The sequence below is a fragment of the Python bivittatus genome, unplaced genomic scaffold, assembly GCF_059951505.1.
Source record: "Python bivittatus isolate LINGU-HERP-01145 unplaced genomic scaffold, Pbiv_v1 ctg000220_np1212, whole genome shotgun sequence".
NCBI lineage: Eukaryota > Metazoa > Chordata > Lepidosauria > Squamata > Pythonidae > Python > Python bivittatus.
Genome location: NW_028277048.1, coordinates 17,715,171 through 17,734,966, shown reverse-complemented (window position 1 = coordinate 17,734,966; position 19,796 = coordinate 17,715,171). Strand labels below are relative to the sequence as shown.

The following is a 19,796-nucleotide window of genomic DNA, read 5'->3' as shown; positions in this document are numbered from 1 at the left end:
TTCTTAAGCTATGCTATGTATGCTAGATGTTGTACATTAGAAGGGTTTATCACTCAGCCTCCATCCCCAGCATTAATACTCTGACTTACTATAACAATAAGCTGTGGAGATGCATTGTTTCAATAAGCTGAGAAAGTTGGTTTAATTTACATTTATAAAGAACCAAAGTTTACAAACTAAATTTCATTTGAGCAATGTCTACTTGAGGAACAGAGTATCTTTTGTTTCCTATATCCTGCGGCCCTTTCCTCCATGCACAAATTAAACCTGCACTGGACAATACTCCAGTTTTAAAAATAGATTAGGAAACATCCAGTTGTTTTGTCCCTTGGTTTCCAACTATCAGTACACTTGCATACAACCTAATCTTCAGTTAAAATAAATTATAAAAATAAATAAAAGGCTCCTTGATTGAAGAACAGCAATTTTAAAAAACATATTTAAAAGGAGAGAAAATCCAAAAACCTACAGGTCTGTCAGAACACGCCAGTTGTGTAAAGGGTGCTTAAACTTTGCATTGTGAGATATGTAGCGGAATCAGTCTTGCTAATGAAAAATAACCCACATTTCAGCAAACTTTGAATAGCAAAAAACGGTAGACATAAATGATTTAATGTAGGTTTGTACTGTTAAATGTTTTTGTAAAGAAAAACAAAAAACTATCACAGAATAAGAAAACAAATCACAAGTTAAAACAGGAAGTCCAGGATAAAAATTAAGTATTTTTAAGTAATGGTGTAAGTTAAGTTCCTCATTAGGAACCAGTGTTATTTAACAACTTATTGATGCTGCAAACAGGAATACTGAAGCTGCCATATTTATAGATGACTCAAATTATTCAAAGGTCTAAATATTCAAACTGAATTAAACTGGGCTAAAGGTTGGTGCAAAATAATATTCAAGGTGCACATCTAAAAACCTGTACACACTATGGTTACTCATGAAGTCACAGAAAAAAAAAATCAATGGAAATGTTAGCTCAGTGAAAGAAGAGAGTCATGTTATAACCATAGAGTAAGAGGTAAATTTATAATTGTACTTATAGCTGCTGTAAAGAAGATTGGAAGCTACTTCTTTGTATCTTTTTTCTTTCTTTTCTATTTTTCTTTTACTATTTTTTCCTTTCCTGCACATTTAACTTTCTTTTTTATTTCTTTCTTTTTTTTTTCTTTTTCTTACTTTAAACTAGTTTGTATTAGTTTTTATCTTCTTTTGAAAAAAATCTTTAATAAAATTATAAAAAAACAAAGAAAACGTTGGCTCAGTGTGTTGCGTTTGTGACCAACCTAAAACTGGTGTTAGAACTGTAAGGAAAAAGGCTGAAAATTAAAACTTCATGTAGCATAACTGAAACGCAAGGGCAGGAAAGCTGTATCATACATAACTGTTATGCATGCATAAGAATCTCAGATATCAATTCAGCCTCAGAATCCAATCCTCTGTACTTTTTTCTGAACTATGCCAATTTACAATGGACTTTTTCATAGAGAAGAATATACCCCACTGTGGATTCAAGCTGGCATTGTATTGACCACCACTCAGCTACTTATTAGGTTCATGCAACCGAGTCAAAAAGGAGCTGAAGCTCAATTCTCTGGTCACTTAGGACAAAATATGGAGTGTCACATATAGCCCCTTTTACAAACCATGTAGCAAATGGTCATCAGCTGGGTGGCAGGCACACAGCTCTGGATGTGTTTCTCCCATTCTAAGTCCCCATCCTTCTCCTACCTTGTTCTGCCCCACAGTTGTATCTTTCAAGACTGCCCACCACAGGAAGGCAGTTACTGTGGTTTCTGTGGTGCCTCCTGTCTCCTTCTGCCATATGGACCCCTCAAAACCCTCAAGGGTTAGACCTATTTCTGGATATTCCCTGAAGGCCTCTGTGCATAAAAGAAAGGAATTCTGACCTATGTCACTCAGAAATAACCAAAAAAAAAAGGGGGGGGGACAGGGAGGGGAGGGGAGGTGTGTGCCAAAGTGACCATTGGAGGAACTGTAGGACTCTCAAGGTCACTCTTGGAGCAGCTCTACAAGTAGAATCATTCTGACAACAATAACTCTAACATTTGGGGGGGGGGGGGTCAGGATTTGGAAGGGTATCGCCACCCAAGTACGGTTGGCCCCTTTTTCCTCAGTGGCTCCATCCCTTGCTGCGGCCTGGCAGAGATTCAGCCTTTTGGAATGGGCACCCAGGCTTTCTTCCCCGTCTGGGTGGGCTCGGTGATTCAATGGGGAAGGAGATGGATGGTCAACTGCTCCGAGGCGGTGTTAGTCACTAAAGTTACCCTATTGCCTCACTCGGAGAACCAGCTTGGCTTATATCAGCAGCACAAGGAAAGAGCACATGCCAGGCCAAAACGGTGCCTGGAAGAGGCCCCGTCAAACCCACTCTCCCCCTTGAGGCCACTCCCCTGGGCCTGTGGGATATTATGAAACCAGCGGAGGAGGAGGGGAGGCAGCTGGCAAGGCCAGGAAGGAGCGTTGTGTTGAGTTATCAGCTCCTCACAATGCATCCGCCTTCCTAACTTCCTGTATAACAAGCTGACAGGCTTTGGTGGCAGTTATTCCTAACCCAGGCGCTTCCCTCCACTCCAACAGTCAGGTCCCCCAGAGACTCATCTGAGGAGCCTCCCCACACTGTACTGCAGAGTTCAGGGGAGGGACTCCTACCCTCCAGCACCATATGCTACGGGTGTGTGTACGTGTATGTATCTGTGTGCATCCTATTCACTCCTATTAATATTTGCCAGGGAGTACATTCATAATGTACTCCCTGGCAAGGGATTACTGGACTTTTGAGTTGATATGAAGAAGGGTGGACTGCAAAACTTGTAATTCACTCTCAAGGGGCATTGTCTCTAGACCCTGCAGAGAGTTCCTGGATCTTTCAGAACTGCCCTTTAAGTTAAAAAAAAAAAATGGTCATGGTGGTTTGCACATCCATGAATATTTCCTTGGAATGGAAAGTCCAGGATAGGATTAATAGATGTGCTGCAAATATTCAAATAACCAGCAGAGAGCAGCAAAATGTGGGAAACTTTGATGCCACCTAGTGGTTGCCTGGAGTTTGGCAGCACAGATCTCAAATCTGTTTATAGTTGGTGCCTTAATTTTTAAAAAACATTTGGCTTCATTACTTTACCCTCTAACTGAAGCCCTTGAGAAGGTAAGATATCACTCTAAGCAGATTCCCCAAGACACACCCACACAACATCTTGCTTCTCCACCAAGATGGCTAATGATAATAGTACAATAAATTACAGCAGTGTACAATGTAACAGTGAACAAAGTTGAATTTTAATTACAACATATTTCTAAAACCCAAATATATAAATCAGGGTCTAACCTCCAACGTTTAAATGTTAGCTTCCCTAGTTAATGTTAAGTTTAGGAACCGAAGTATAGTTCAAAAAGCAAACCATACATATAAGGAGGGGAAAAAAAGATCCTAGGTCTTTTAGGACACAGCTAAGGACATAGCGAGAAGGAAGAGATCAATCCAAGAGATTGCATCCGCTGAAACAAACTGTCTTCCTAACTGCTGATTGAAGAAGAAAGTAAAAATAAATAAATAAATAAAACAGGAGAGAAGAATTTGAAATTCCTCTGTTGCACATGGAGATGAATGTGCACACCTGATCAATATTCAAGTCCTGAAGCAGTCTTCCCTACTGGGCTACAGCTCCCTGAGTTCCCAAGCAGCATAGCCAAAGGCCAAGAGGAACAGAAAGGCCTTCTTAATTCAGATATCCACAGCCACGGGTGCCCTCATTATAGCAAATCAGGAAGTACAGATAGCACTGTATCCACAGGGCTACCCACAGAATTTGTGCAGGAGCCACACCAAACAAAAGGCTGTGTAAACTTCCAGTGAGCTTTAATCCAATATCCTGTTAATACTTTGGTGAGAAACACACACTTTGTTTAATACTTTTCTATGACCTACATATCTGAGTAGGCTTTATCCCTGGCAAAGTAACTGCCTTTGCTAAAAGCTGCACCGCGTAACCATGCTAAGCAAGGGTCAAAATTCTTCATGCAGATACTGTAGATTTGATCTCAGGGGCTCCCGTGGCATGGAAAAGATCCCTCTCTAGGAAATATTGGTAGTCCTCTATTGAGTGGGCATGAAACATGATCTCTTTCTGCTTGGTGGGAAAGAGAAAGAAGAGACAGCAGGACATTTCTTTTAACAAATCAGGCAGATCACAGTTCACAGGCAAACCAGCAGTTTTCCTTGAAATGCTCCTTCAGTTTGTCACCCAAGAATTGGGAGAAATATTTCAAACCAATCTCAGGACAAAGCCTAGACATATGTAATGTTAAGGACTCATTCGCCTGGAGATTCCTTGATGGTCTTAGTAATAACTACTATACAAACCAACATTGTTTTGATAACAACACAACTGCTGTGATTCTCCTCAAAGAATCCTGGAAACCTTACTCTGATAGAGTTACAGAGAATTGACTGTGAGATATACATAACTCACCATCTCATGACGTTACGTTTCTCAGGTTTCTTTAGGAAACAGCTGGTAAGAGCCCAAAACTGCTTTAAGAACTTCTAGACATAGTTTCATAGGACCTGAATAGCAGCATCCTTCCTATCCAACCAAACTTATGGAGTAGGAAGACAATCTCTACAAGTCTTTTTACCTCTTGTAGGCCTCACAGAGTTTGTTACCGCATATGTGGTAGAAAGCCAGCACCAATGCCTCATCCTCAGGCAAAGTAGCATAGAACTTTCTGATTGCCCACTTCTGACAGAGTTACAGTACTTCCTCCATAGGAAAAACAGAGTCTGCCTGAGGTTGTGGGATACATGAAGCAGGATAAGATCCACAATATAAATCCAGAGGGTCTTCTCCAGGGATGGCTGATCAAGAAAGAAGAGAAAGAAGACAGGAACAATTGAGCTTTCTGTACACTATATTCAATGGAACCTAGCAATACAATTGACTTATTTTAATGACTGAGCATTTTTTGGAGTTCACCTCTGCTAAGTATTGTTATCATGAAAATCTCTTCTTTATTGTACATATATCTTCGATACCAGTTTCCATTCAGCTTTCTTTTCCTAAAGCAATTCCTAATCCAATTCCACATTTCTACTACTACCAAGCCTGCTACCTTCTTAAGTCCTTCCATTATCCCTTTCCAGATCCCTTTTTCTGCCCCTAAGTCAGTGGCAGAGCATCTTTACCTGCCCCACCTTTTCTGAGTATTACAACAATTCAGGCTTCATTTCCATCACATGATTCTCTAATATAACCTATCCCAACCAGGACCCCCTCCAAATGGATGGACTTCAACTCTAAGAATTGTTAGTAATGGCCATGCTGGTTAGGGAATTCTGGAAGTCGAAGTCCACATCACGTGCAGAACACTGGAGTTGAGGAAGACTGCCCTAGCACATTACCATACATATTTTCATATATTTGCTTTATTTTATCAATGGAGCTCCAAACTATGTGGAGCTAACATAGTTTGCTTAAACTATATAGTAGAAATTGCAACCTGCTTGCCTTTAGATAATACCAGTACCTTGAAGTATCTACTAAAACAATTTCTTCTACTTCTTTCCTCCCACCCAAAGTGATCAAAATGCTTACTTTTTCATTAGACATCACTTTTTACACATGCATTAGTCCTGTTGCTTCACAAAATACACAATTTTGCGATGCATGGACTGAACAATTAGACATGCTCCCTTGCAAGGATCCAACAAGTTGGCATAATAAGATGAGAGCCAGACACACCAGGAGTAGGTTGCAAAGCAGGTACAAGAACACAAGGAGGATCAGAACGTGATATTGCACATGAAGCCGATTTTCACATTGCACTAAGTCAGTTTTTGGATATCTATATTAAACAGGCAATGGTTGAGATAGAAGGCATAGAAGAACATCCCCTGTTCAAATGCAGCCGCAAGTTCCTGGGCAGTGGGCTACAAAAGACATTCAGAGATTATTCCATTATGAGCTGTAAAACATTCCTAGAATTTATTTGCTCACTTGCTGATCTTGTGATCACACTAAGCCACCGCTTACAAGCCACAGTTGGATGGACTTGCACAAAGTGAAGGGTTAGCCATGGTTTAAAAGCCACAATGGTGGGTTTACCCAACATGCCAAGACAAGACCAACCAATTAAAATTAAGACTAAAAATAATATGTGAACATAGCACTGCATGGGGCACTGAGACAATCTAGGTTCCACTCCCTTTTCTCATCCCCATCATACTGCGCTCTGTCTGTGGGGAAACAGAAGAGAGTTCTTTAATAAGATCACTTGATGCTCACCAGTCCTCAAAAGCTGTACCCCCACTTAGCTCTAGTGGTTAAGGTAGAACAAAGGAGGCTTTCAAACAGATGGTTTCAAGCCCTGCCAATCAAGAGCTGTGCCATCTTTCCTAATGGGCTTTCTTCATAAAGAAAAGCATAGAAGAGGTGAGAAAATACAGGTGGTTACAAAGGGAAGACAATGAAGTCTGGATCCTCATAGGATTTTGCATTTGAAGCAGGGCAACTTCACACACAAAGCCACGTTTGAAACTGCCATGAGCCTGTGTGCTTGTGCCCATTATCTTTTGGTGCCTGTGGCAGTCTGTGGGGGCTGAGTTAAGGAGACCGTTGCACTCGCCTGGGCAGTTCTCTCAGCCTTATAGACATAGATCCTTAGCACCACTGACACGTAGCCAGAGAGGAGAGCTTTTAAGCAACTAGCTAAGGAGAACTATAATAGCCATATAATAACCAACAGCCGCAGTAAAGAAAGCAGAGCAAAGCAAAGCAAAGCTGTCAATCAGATCAGGGGCACCTGCAGGGGGAAGGGGGAATCAAACAAGTCAAGATAGTGGTTGCCACCACACAATCAAAGTCCTGCTCCATTTTTTGTGAATTGGGTGCGGTGTAAGTAAAAAGAGGCAGGAATTTGTGCAGCTGCAACTGCCATACTTAACATTTTTTATCTCCTTGTAGACACCCCTGAATCAGTTTCCTTAACCAGGGACAAAGTCACAGAAAGATCCAGGCAAAGGACTAGGTTGTTGTTGTTCAGTCGTTAAGTCGTGTCCGACTCTTCGTGACCCCATGAACCATATTGCGCCAGGCCTTCCTGTCCTTCACTGCCTCCCTGAGTTTGCTCAGTTTCATGCTCATTGCTTCAGTGATGCTATCTAACCATCTCATCCTCTGCCGTCCTCTTCTCCTTTTGCCTTCAATCTTTCCCAGCATCAGGGTCTTCTCCAAAGAGATCTCTCTTCGCATTAGGTGACCAAAATATCTGAGCTTGAGCTTCATTATCGATCCTTCCAATGAGCAATCAGGGTTGATTTCCTTTAAGATTGACTGGTTTGACGTCCTAGCAGTCCAGGGGACTCTCAAGAGTCTTCTCCAGCACCACAGTTCAAAGGCATCAATTCTTCGGCGTTCGGCCTTTTTTATGGTCCAGCTCTCACAGCCATACATTACTACTGGAAAAACCATAGCTTTGACTATGCGGATCTTTGTCGGCAAGGTGACGTCTCTGCTTTTTAATATGCTATCTAGGCTTGCCATAGCTTTCCTCCCAAGGAGCAAGCGTCTTTTAATTTCATGGCTGCAGTCTCCGTCTGCGGTGATCTTGGAGCCCAAATAAATGAAGTCTGTTACTGCTTCCATTTCTACCCCTTCTATTTGCCAGGAATTGATGGGTCCAGATGCCATGATCTTAGTTTTTTTAATGTTGAGTTTCAAGCCAGCTTTTGCACTCTCCTCTTTCACCCTCATCAAGAGGCTCTTTAGTTCTTCTTCACTTTCTGCCATTAGGGTGGTATCGTCCGCATATCTGAGGTTGTTGATGATTCTCCCTGCAATCTTGATTCCGGCTTGTGATTCTTCCAGCCTGGCATTTCTCATGACGTACTCTGCATATAGGTTAAATAAGCAGAGTGACAGTATACAGCCTTGTCGTACACCTTTCCCTATTTTGAACCAATCGGTTGTTCCATGACCGGTTCTAACTGTTGCTTCTTGGCCCGCATACAGATTTCTCAGGAGACAGGTAAGGTGGTCTGGTACCCCCATCTCTTTAAGAATTTGCCACAGTTTGTTGTGATCCACACAATCAAAGGCTTTTGCATAGTCAATGAAGCAGAAGTAGATATTTTTCTGGAACTCTCGTGCTTTCTCCATGATCCAGCGAATGTTGGCGATTTGATCTCTAGTTCCTCTGCCTCTTCGAAACCCAGCTTGTACATCCGGTAGTTATCGGTTCATGTATTGCTGAAGCCTAGCTTGTAGGATTTTGAGCATAACCTTGCTAGCATGTGAAATGAGTGCAATTGTGCAATAGTTTGAGCATTCTTTGGCGTTGCCCTTCTTTGGAATTGGAACATAAACTGACCTTTTCCAATCCTGTGGCCACTGTTGCGTTTTCCAAACTTGCTGGCATATTGAGTGCAGCACTTTAACACCATCATCTTTTAGTATTTTAAATAACTCAGCTGGAATACTGTCATCTCCACTAGCTTTGTTGTTAGCAATGCTTCCTAAGGCCCACTTGACTTCACTCTCTAGGATGTCTGGCTCAAGGTCAGTGATCACACCAGCGTGGACATCAGGGACTTTAAGATCTTTCTTGTATAGTTCTTCTGTGTATTCTTGCCACCGCTTCTTAATCTCTTCTGCTTCTGTTAGGTCCCTGCCTTTTTTGTCCTTTATCATGCCCATCTTTGCACTAAACGTTCCTTTCATATCTCCAATTTTCTTGTAGAGATCTCTAGTCTTCCCCATTCTATTGTTTTCCTCAATTTCTTTGCATTGTTCATTTAAGAAGGCCTTCTTATCTCTCCTTGCTATTCTCTGGAAATCTGCATTCAGTTGCTTATATCTTTCCCTTTCACCCTTGCTTTTTACATTCCTTCTTTCCACAGCTATTTGTAAAGCCTCATCAGACAGCCATTTTGCTTTCTTGCATTTCTTTTTCTTTGGGATGGTTTTAGTGGCTGCCTCCTGTACAATGTTACGGACCTCCGTCCATAGTTCTTCAGGCACTCTGTCTACCAAATCTAATCCTCTAAATCTATTCATCACCTTCACTGTGTACTCACAAGGAATATGATCTAAGTCATACCTGAGTGGTCTAGTGGTTTTCCCTACATTCTTCAATTTAAGCCTAAATTTTGCAGTAAGAAGCTCATGATCTGAGCCACAGTCAGCTCCTGGTCTTGTTTTTGCTGTCTGTATAGAGCTTCTCCATCTTTGGCTGCAAAGTATATAATCAATCTGGTTTCGGTATTGACCATCTGGTGATGTCCATGTGTAGAGTCGTCTCCTGTGTTGTTGGAAAAGAGTGTTTGCTATAACTAGCTTGTTCTCTTGACAGAACTCTATTAGCCTTTGCCCTGCTTCATTTTGTACTCCAAGGCCAAACTTGCCTGTTATTCCGATTACTCCTTGACTTCCTACTTTAGCATTCCAATCCCCTATGATGAAAAGGACATCTTTTTTTGGTGCTAGTTCTAGAAGGTGTTGTAGGTCTTCATAGAAGCGGTCAACTTCAGCTGCTTCAGCATCAGTGGTTGGGGCATAGACTTGGATGACTGTGATATTGAATGGTTTGCCTTGGATACGCGCTGAGATCATTCTGTCGTTTTTGAGGTTGTACCCCATTACTGCCTTTCCCACTCTCTTATTGACTATGAGTGCAACTCCATTTCTTCTAAGGGTTTCTTGCCCACAGTAGTAGATATAATGGTCACCCGAATTAAATTCACCCATTCCCGTCCATTTCAGTTCGCTGATTCCCAAGATGTCGATGTTCAATCTTGTCATCTCATGTTTGACCACATCCAGCTTGCCTTGGTTCATAGATCTTACATTCCAGGTACCTATACAATATTGTTCTTTACAGCATCGGACCTTCTTTTCGCTTCCAGATACATCCACAGCTGAACGTCCTTTCGGTTTTGGCCCAGCCGCTTCACTCTTTCTGGAGCTACTTGGAATTGCCCTCTGCTCTTCCCCAGTAGCATATTGGACACCTTCCGACCTGAGGGGCTCATCTTCCGGCGTCATATCTTTTAGCCTTTTAACATTGTCCATGGGGTTTTCTTGGCAAGGATACTGGAGTGGGTTGCCATTTCCTTCTCCAGTGGACCACATTTTGTCAGAACTCTCTGTCATGACCTGTCCGTCTTGGGTGGCCCTGCACGGTATAGCTCGTGGCTTCACTGAGTTACGCAAGCCCCTTCGCCACGACAAGGCAGTGATCCATGAAGGGGAAAGGACTAGGAGCTGCTTCTAAATAGCAAGAGAGGAAAGAAATTGTGCTGAGGTGAAGGAAATGCTCCTGAGGCCCTCAGGTACTGATCTGAACGGTTCCTGAATGCACATCTGAGCAAAGGTTAACACGTGGCTCTTGGAGGCCTCATATATGGTCTGCCTTGGGGCCCATGGTCCCTTTCCCTTCTCCATGCTGCTCCTGCCACTGCTGCTACCTCATTACCATCTCTGCCCCAAGTCTTCGAGGAATAACCAATGACCTGGTGATGGCTTTTGGTGGGCTAATCAAACATGCAGCTTAACTTTTCTCTGTTTAAATTGCCCACCACCATCCTGCTGCTTAGCAAGGGGAGGCACAAAGGCTTCTCAGAACGTGCCTCCATGCTGAACTGGGAAAGCGGTGTATGTGTAAGCATGTGTATGTATGTGCACATACCTATGGCACAAGCTATGACTGATGCCTGCTGCAGAATGCAAGCTACAGGGTATTGCCCATCCCTTCCTTAAGGACTTAATGGTGAAATTGACTCCTCCCTACCATAGGTACCACCGTATTCTGGGAAAGCAGCAAGATAAATTTATTTTAGCAAGCAAACAGTTTTATGACACCTTAAAAAGTCTAATATATTTATTATGGCAAAATAAATGTTGGAAGGAGGAGAATCCTTCCTCTCTCCCTTTAAGGAAGAAAACAACCATGTTTTCAGATAGAGGGCTCCTCCTGGTGTTCCCAGCCATGCCTTTTCCACTTTAATTCGTAAGTGGAATAACAACGGACTGTCCCAGTTTTAGAAGCCTAGAGCTTCACTTCTTGTCTGTGTGGACATTTTACTTGGTCTTGACACTGTGACACAGGTGCGCTATTTATTAAGGCCTACCATAGATAAGGTACATAAATCAGAACTACCACTAGATGGCAGCAAACAGACTTGTTTCTATCTCTACTGCCACCTAGTGATTGTCCAAAGTTTGGCAGATGAAACATGACTGCAAGGACTGAAATTAAAACATTAAAAATAGCCTCGTACAAAAAATATCTGTGATTGTACAGTACAGGGATTTGAGTGTATATTCATTTGGCATACTTGCCCATGTCTGACCGAGGTCAGACTTTACAGTGGGGGACCATCCTTTATTTCCTATGCATAGGTAAGTAGTGCTTAAATTAGGATTTCTTGGTTTAAAAAAAAATGCAAAAAGGAAGAAAATTTACAATCCCCTAGTGTCTTCAGTGGAAAGGAAATGATAACAAATAAATATCTAGGTACCTGGCTTGTGTGTAAGGCAAATTACAATCTAACCCAAGAACTAGGGAATATATTTATGTTGTTTCCATTCCTTCTTGGAAAATAGTTTGAGACAGTGCTCTGGAAGACTTATTTAATAATATGGCAATATTATAATAACTCAAGCATTCTTCAGGGTACTGTTTTATCCCCCATGCTTTTTAATGTACCGGAAGAGTTTGGCTGGAGCTTTTGATTGGTGATAACAGTGAGATAATGACATCAACAGACTTTCTTTCTCTGTTTCTTACTCTGTTTTCCACTGAAATTCAAGAAGTTAATCAGCTTCTAAATCAGTGTTGCATGTTGTTAATGCATAAGAGAAGGACAAATTGACTGAAGCTTAATCCAAAGCATGATGACTTCCTGTTCATCTGCCCTGAAGATAAGGAAACTATGATCCAGATTGCGCTGAACTCTGACTCAAATGCCCAAGAGTGTATTCTTTCTTAGCAGATATTCAACTTGACCAAGGTTGGCCAAGTTACATTGTGGCTAGATTATTTTCACACATTCCATATGGGGCTGTGTTTAAAAAGTGTTCAGAAACTCCCCCTGGTTCATGATGCTCCAGCCAACCTAACTAGATTGCTTCTAGGGAGCTTATAACTCCACTGTTAAAACAGCTCTAGTGTTCCTTATGACCTACCACATCTGACACAACTTGGGATCTGCATACAGTATTCTTTACAAAAACAGGGAGGTCAAGCTAAGGATTTTTACTCAAGTAAAAAAGTAAGATAATTTGAATCTGGTCATTTGTGCCTTGAGTGAGAGCTCTGGATTAATCTGTTTGATGATCTATTTGTTTCGTTGTTTTCTTGGCTGTCCAAGGTATTCTTAGGAGTTTTCTCCAACACCAAATTTCAAAAGCATCAATGTTCTTTCTATCCTGCTTTTTCAAAGTCCAACTTTTGCTTCTATACAGGGAATACCGTGGCTTGCACTATTCTGATCTTTCTGGCACAAACACATCATGGCATCCGAATAGCTTTTCCAAGACCTTCGTGGCTACTCTATCAAGCGCTATTCTATGGTATATTTCTTACTGCTTGTTCCTTTACCGTTGATGGTTGATCCTAAAAAGCAGAAGCTATCTACCACTTTGATATTAGAAAGGTATAATTATTTCATACTATCCTCAGAACAAACTCTTATCATAGTACAGCTATAAACACTACAGAAAATGTTGTGAACCTTAAATGTATTTTCTCATCATTTAAAGTGCAATGGTTTTTCTCAGTTGCTTTTTTTTTTTTTTTTTGGTATCAACTTGGAGAGAACCCTGTCAGGCTATTTTGAAGGGGGAAACATAATCAGTGATATGGTCCTTCTTCCTTACCTGTCCACAAGCATTACTTTCACTGCTTCCTGAGATTTCTTGACACAACATAGGATTTCTGTGTGGGGCTGAGCTGAAAAGCTAGAACTAAGCCACGCTGCCTCTTTCTTATGCTACTGTTGCCAATGAAGGGGGCAAGGAGTGTGGTGCCGAGGCCATTGCTCCTGCAATGGACAGTATCCTAGCAAAAAGCTGACACAGTTCTGTATGCCTTCCTTCCAGTACACTCATGTACCAGATGTTGTGGGATGTCATCTGCACTGAATGGCCCTAGAATTGTAATCCCCAGCAACCTATGTGATCCCGTGCAAGAGATGTGTCCTGTACCTCCTGCAGAGTTTTCTATCATTTGACTGCAATCCACAGAAACCATTGGATGTAGAGATAGTCCTCATTTAGCGACTTCCTTGTTTAGTAACCATTCACAGTTACAACCATGATGAAAAGTAACTTTGCAACCAGTCCTTGCATTTATGACCTCTGCAGGCCTGTAAAGCAAAGGAAAGCTGAAGTAAGTCCATAAGCATAGTTGTAGGTTCATTTAGCAACTGCTTTGCTTAATGACCAAGTTGCTGGTCCCAATTGTGTTCACTAAACGAGGACTACCTGTACACAGATTGGTTTATACCCTACTAGGCCACCAAAGTGAAATCCTGCTTCCCTGTTATCCCAAAGATCCCACTATTCATTTTACCAATCTTAATGTATTTTTAGGCTCAGCAGAGTTGTACATTCACACCCTTTCTATTGTTCTTTCTGAAATAGGATGTGCCAAGGCTCTTTGTTTCCAATAAGCAGTGCTTGACAAGAAACAACTGGTCATTTTTTTAACTAAATCCATTCTACTCACAGATTCCCGACTCATAGATTTGGCAAAAGATTGTAAAACCCTGAAAATACTTTTTCAGAACAATACTTGCCTTCAGAACAATATACTCCACAGAGTTCTGTATAGCTCCTAATAAGTTGGCTTGCAAATAGTCCCTAGATGAGAGAATTTACACAGAGTAGTGTGCAGATGCTTGGACTTTGGTTGTTCTTATGGCGTACCGAGCCAAAAATATACTAAAACTAGCTGACACTGTTCTCATCATTAACAGGGAATGTTGCATGTATCATAAGAGTGGTAGCCTAGTCTACACCTTCTCTATCTTAATAAAAAGCATTATACACAAGCCTTGATTGACCAAAATCATGATAAGCAGTGGAGGTCAATATATATGGACCAATCTGCTGTTAGTCATGGAATATGGAAAATTGCAGTTTAGAAAGGAATATGCAGTAAAGAGCTTAAATTAATGAATGGAATTAAAAAAGGTAAGTTGTATGAGAAACTAAGACAAAGAAGAATGTAATCATCTGAAGAAAGGTAGTCTGATCTTGTAGAGTGGAATCGATGAGAATGAGTTCATGAAAGAAAGTAAAGACGTAGTTTTAATTATGAATGAAAAGTCTAAAATATATGCCTAAAAATATGAATTGGTATCATCCGTGGATGAGTATGAAAGGAGGAATCCATAGGTTGGTGATCGTGACATGTTATCCTCCAGTAAATGGTGATAATAGAAGAAACAGTACGAGTTTGGGGGAAAATGAATGACCAGTATCAAAGAAGTACTCCGAGGTGGTTTTGTTATAGAGATTATGAATGAGAATTCAATTTCAAATATATACATATACATATATGCATACACACACACACACATGAAGAATGCATCGACCAAGAGGAAGATCAATAAAGTTGTGGTTGGATGGAATTCATGAGGTTCTGAAAAAGAGAGGTGAGAAGTTTAAAGACCAAAAAGTAATATATGAAGCAGTGTGCGGACATGGTGGAATAAGACTGGTTTGCAAAGTTATGAAGAGTTATAGTAAATGGGGTTGGTATAAACTATTTTCAGCTATGCTTTCTTTTTCTTAACTCATGTCTTTAATTTCTTTGCTGCTTCTTACTCCTTCTCTTTGTGCTGCCTAAAGTTCCTAAAGACGGTAGCATGATAAGAATCTACATACAGTGAAAATTAGATTTTTATGGACTAATTGGGAATATTTGTTGAAGCCAAACATCTGTTAATGAATTTACATAATGTAAGATTTATGTAAATTGCATACTTTTATATAAATTGCCTATAATTTATGTAACATATACACAATTTACATAAAATATATGAACATTGCTTGCACTGATTCATCAAACAAAGCAGTCTGAATTCCAATGTTGTCGGTTGCCTCTGAATGGGCTTTGTAAAACAGATTTTACTGTATGTATTATGAATATATGCATAGGGTACTTAAGAAGGGGAAATACATAATACTGTATCATACAGAATGTATAATATTGTACAATATAGAATACAGAGTACTGTACTTATTATGAATGTGTGCATGTCTTTTCTTTTTGGAAAAATAGGCTCCTTTACCATATGACCATCTATTGTGCAGTATAGGAATCTTCTAAAGGACTCAGATTTTGGCAGCTGTAGTAGTTCAAAAGCATGTTTCTCCTTTGACTCCACAAGATAGCCAGGATAGACTTATGTTAAAAGGATAATTTCAGATTTAAGTTTCTCATTCCTGTAGAGCCCATAGAAGAAGGAGAAAAAAAAAGATGGGCAGAGTAAAAGAAGAAGCCTTGCTGTTTTTAATACTTCCCTCTCCACCACAGATCTGACCCTGTCCTTACTGGAATGCAAACAAGGGCAACATATCACTCACAGAGTGATGCTCTTAAAGAGGGAAAAACCTCCAATCCATGTATCCCAATGCACAAAAATTAAATAGGCAGTGCTTTTTATTGGGTTTTACGGATGCTGAACTAGAAAAGAAGCATCGGAAACTAATATCGTATATGATAACTGCAGCAAGATTATTGTATTCACAAAGATGGAAAAATAATGAAATACCCACAGTAGAGGATTGGATTATAAAATTGACAGAACTTGCGGAAATGGCGAAGCTGACCAGTCTGATCGGGGAAAAAAAACGATAAAGACTTTTTTTAAAAGACTGGAAGCCTTATATGGACTCAGCAAAAAAGAAGAAAGGACAGAACTGATGAATTGGGGATTAAAAAGGTTAAAGAAAGAGGGGAAAGAGCAAGATGGCAATTACTCTATGGAAAGGAGGACGGAGGTCAAAATTCTGTTTTCTTTCTTTTTTTACTTCTTTTCTTCTTTCCTATTTTTTTCTTTTTCTTATTTTTCTTTTCATTTTTTTATACTTTTATTATATGGTAAAATTCTAATTAATTTTTTTTTAATTAGCAGTGCTTTCAGGTGAGCAGAAAAATGCAGCACTTACTATCTTTCTATGTAGCAGACTGCTGCAAAAGGTCCCAATATAGATTGAGCGATGGTTATGATTGCAACTTTGCTTGTGGGAGGTGAGAGAGTTGGGAACGTGGAAGGGAGGCGTTATGGGTGAATCTTGTCTCAGTGCCTTGACATGAAGCTTAAGTCTTGTCTCTCTGCATCCAGGTGGAGCACTCTTAGGACAATTGATCAAAAGACATGATGCAGCACTTCCATCTTCCTCCTCTTCCTCTTCCTCTTCCTCCTCCTCCTCCTCCTCCTCCTCCTTCCTTGGTAAAGAAAACAGCAGAAGAAATGGTGGGAAACATAGGTTGGGGGGAACAACAGGAGAACCTAATCATCTGGATCTCTTATAAAATAATACATAAGAAGCAATTGCTAGATTGCTAGCATGCAAAGTATGCTTGCAACTACTTTTTCAACACTAGTCATTTTCTCACCCAAGTCTTTTTGCTGCCAGAGGGAAAGCAGCAAAAAAGAAAAAAAAAGAGGGGCAAAAGGCCTTCCCTTGGCTTCAGTGTGAAGTGCGCAGTCAAACCAAGTTATTTTGCACCTGTGACAGAAATCCAGCAAACGCTCTTCAGGTAGTAAAAAAACAAACAATAGTTGGTATTATTAATATTAAATCTTAAATACTATTTTATGACATGCAACATCAGTTGCCTAGAACAAGAATCTCACGTTGTTTTATAGTAAATTGAGATTCTTTACTAGTCCAGTTTTGTTTTTGCATCAACTGTCAATAATAAGACATCACTGATCTTCTCTACATAGTACAGTACCCTTTTCACATGCATTCTGAAGATATGCTTAAATAGCCCTAGGGCACCCTTTGTCTTCTAATAGCTAGCTAAGATTACATATCTTTGTTAAGATACCTGGATCTTTCAATTAGAATCTTTTAAGCATTGGCTGGATCAACATTTTGGTGAGATGTTATGTCAAACACTTGGTCTTTCCCTTCTGTAGAAAGCACGGGAAATACCGCCAACAAAATCATGGTTGTTTCAAGTAGGAGAAACAGTCTTGTTTTTTTTAATATATTGTGCAATTCAACCCTCTGAACTTCTTGCATTTTGCAATCTGGTATATCAATACAATACAGTTGGTAAAAACACATCCTGGTTTGCATTTGCCCACTGACTCCTCCCTTTCTCTCAACATCTCTGTTCAGTGGAAAAATGTCAATTCCTCAAATACCTCAAGCAGAGAAATCCAATTTATAGATCATGTTATGCTATGGTCTATTAAGTAAGCCACAATGGATCAGGTTCACAGAGCATTCTAAATCATAAATCCATGGTTGAGTGTTCATACTACACTGCAACTACCAGTGGGCTGCAAAAATCTGGACATTCACTAGATGGCAGGAAAGAGTTAGCGTTGTTTCCATCTCTTTGCTGCCATTGAGGGTCAGCCCAGATCTCATAGCCTTAATTCCATCACACTTTGTTCCCACAACAGGCTCAAGCATTGTTGTATCTTCTCAGCTTTAATGCTAGTTGTAGCAATTTTGAATTCCCTAGCAACTATACCATAATAAATATGAGAATTAATGCAGTAGGTATCTTCAAAGAGTCTTGCTTTATTTCATCTGCAGTTGCCTATTGTATCCATTTCTCTAAATGTCATATAGAATGTGCCTAATTGTGCATTTAATGACGTACAACTTCACCTCTCTCACAATCAATCATTAGCTCTTTTGGAAGAGTCTGTTGCTGTAGAGTTCTTGGAAGCAAAAATGTACTAAGCTTTTAATTTTAAGAGGGGAAAAAAGTAAAATGGACAGTTTACCAACTTTGTCCTGGACCTGCAGCAGCATGGCAAAAGGAAAGGAAGAGAGTTTATCATTTTCAGCATATAGGCAAAAGCTTGATGAAGCGCTAGTCTACTTTTGCAAGGATAAAATATAACACTGATATGTATTTCCTCCTTTTATCTCTGTTGTGATTTTTTTCAACGGAACTCCCTCACAGAAAAACAGACCAACCTTTTGTCAGTGTTTCGTGCTTTTTCATTCTTTTAGCATACATAGCCATGACATGTGAGAACTCTTATGAGAAAAAGAGTAGGCAGCTGCAATTCTTCAGACATTGCTGAGCAATAACAATTTCCCCTTCATAGTAATTATAGCAATGATAAATAGGTAATTGTGTAACAGAAGATATACTTTTGAGGGACTTTCCTCTGAAATTAAAATTGGCCCTCTGGTGATTCTTTCTGCCACAGAGCTCTCCGATGGCTCCTTGAAATCATCTGCCAAGGCTTCACTGTTATTGATCAGGCAAGAGAGCCACTGAAGTGTAGAGGATAAAACGTTGGACTAGGGCTGGGAGAATGCAGATACGTCCAACATCAGCCATGGGATCTTACTAGGTGAATTTGGGTCAGTCATTTTCTCCCAGCCCAGCCTACCATACAGTGTGGTGGAGGGGGGGAACTGGAATGCTATGGGCACCTGGAAAAAGGCAGGACATAAATCTAACACAAATAAATACATCTGATTTGTCTGTCTTAGAAGTTGGACAGAAAATATTACAAAAGAGTGAAGATGAAGGACCAGCTGGAACGTTATGACCTTTTCAGCCATGTTCTGAGAAGTGCCTTTCAGCCCAGCTCACCATTGTGGGCAAAGGGTAAATGTCACCAGTGTTGGACAAAAATCAGAATGAAACAAGGAAATTTGCAACATTTGCAGACAGGGCAAAAGGCAATAATACTTTATTTTAAATTCTGGAACTGGGAGGAATATAGTATAGGCATTTCTCTCTCTGCCTTGCTACTCTCCTCCCTACAGCATATTGATATTGGTTTTTATACATTTCTTGTACATAGGTAAACTTTCAATCAATAGGACAAAGGGGACGAAATCATAGAAACAATGACAGAAGGAACATCCTGATGAGACACAGCGGTCAAGAGATTCAACTATTAACAGTAATTAATTTACACAGACAGATATGATTCACAGTACTTAATGAGATACAGGCACTTTGAAAAATCTTGGGGAACGTAAACAGGAAGAATTTTAAATACCGTATGCTTGTCATCAGGTAAATGTCAATTTTAGCTGACCTCCATTTAAGAGATTTAATTTCTTCAGTAGTGGAGGAAGTTCCAGTAATGCTGAGAAAGCATTGGAATAATGGTGGAAAAGCAGGGAGGGAAATCCAAAGGTACAGGAACAAGAGGGAAGAAATAGGAAGGTAGGCTTGTCCTTTTCTAAAATCCAAGATGGCCCTGAGTAAAATAAGGGAAGAGGCTTTTCTTTTTAAAAGTTGTAATACCATCAAATGTAACAAAATATAACAGAGAAAAGATATAAGAATATACAATTCCCACAACAAAACTGAAGGGAGGGGCAAATATTAGGGCTATGAATCCAGGCTGGCAAAATCTGGATGACCACTGGAGACAGCAAAAAGTCTAGTTCCTTGCTACCATCTAGTGGCCATCGAGATTCCTGCAGCTCAGATCTGGCATCCCTTGCAAATGAATTAGCCCCTAAGTTAGTGTCGATTTTACCCAAGGCAGAAACGGCACTTATTCTTAGGAATCATTTGTACGCAGCGTTTTGTTTTTTTTCTGG

At 40.3% G+C, this 19,796-nt stretch overlaps 1 pseudogene; it reads right to left on the bottom strand.

Moving 5' to 3' along the window:
- LOC148216287 (uncharacterized) overlaps positions 1 to 19,796 on the bottom strand; it is a 204,121-nt pseudogene that overhangs the window by 49,437 nt on the left and 134,888 nt on the right.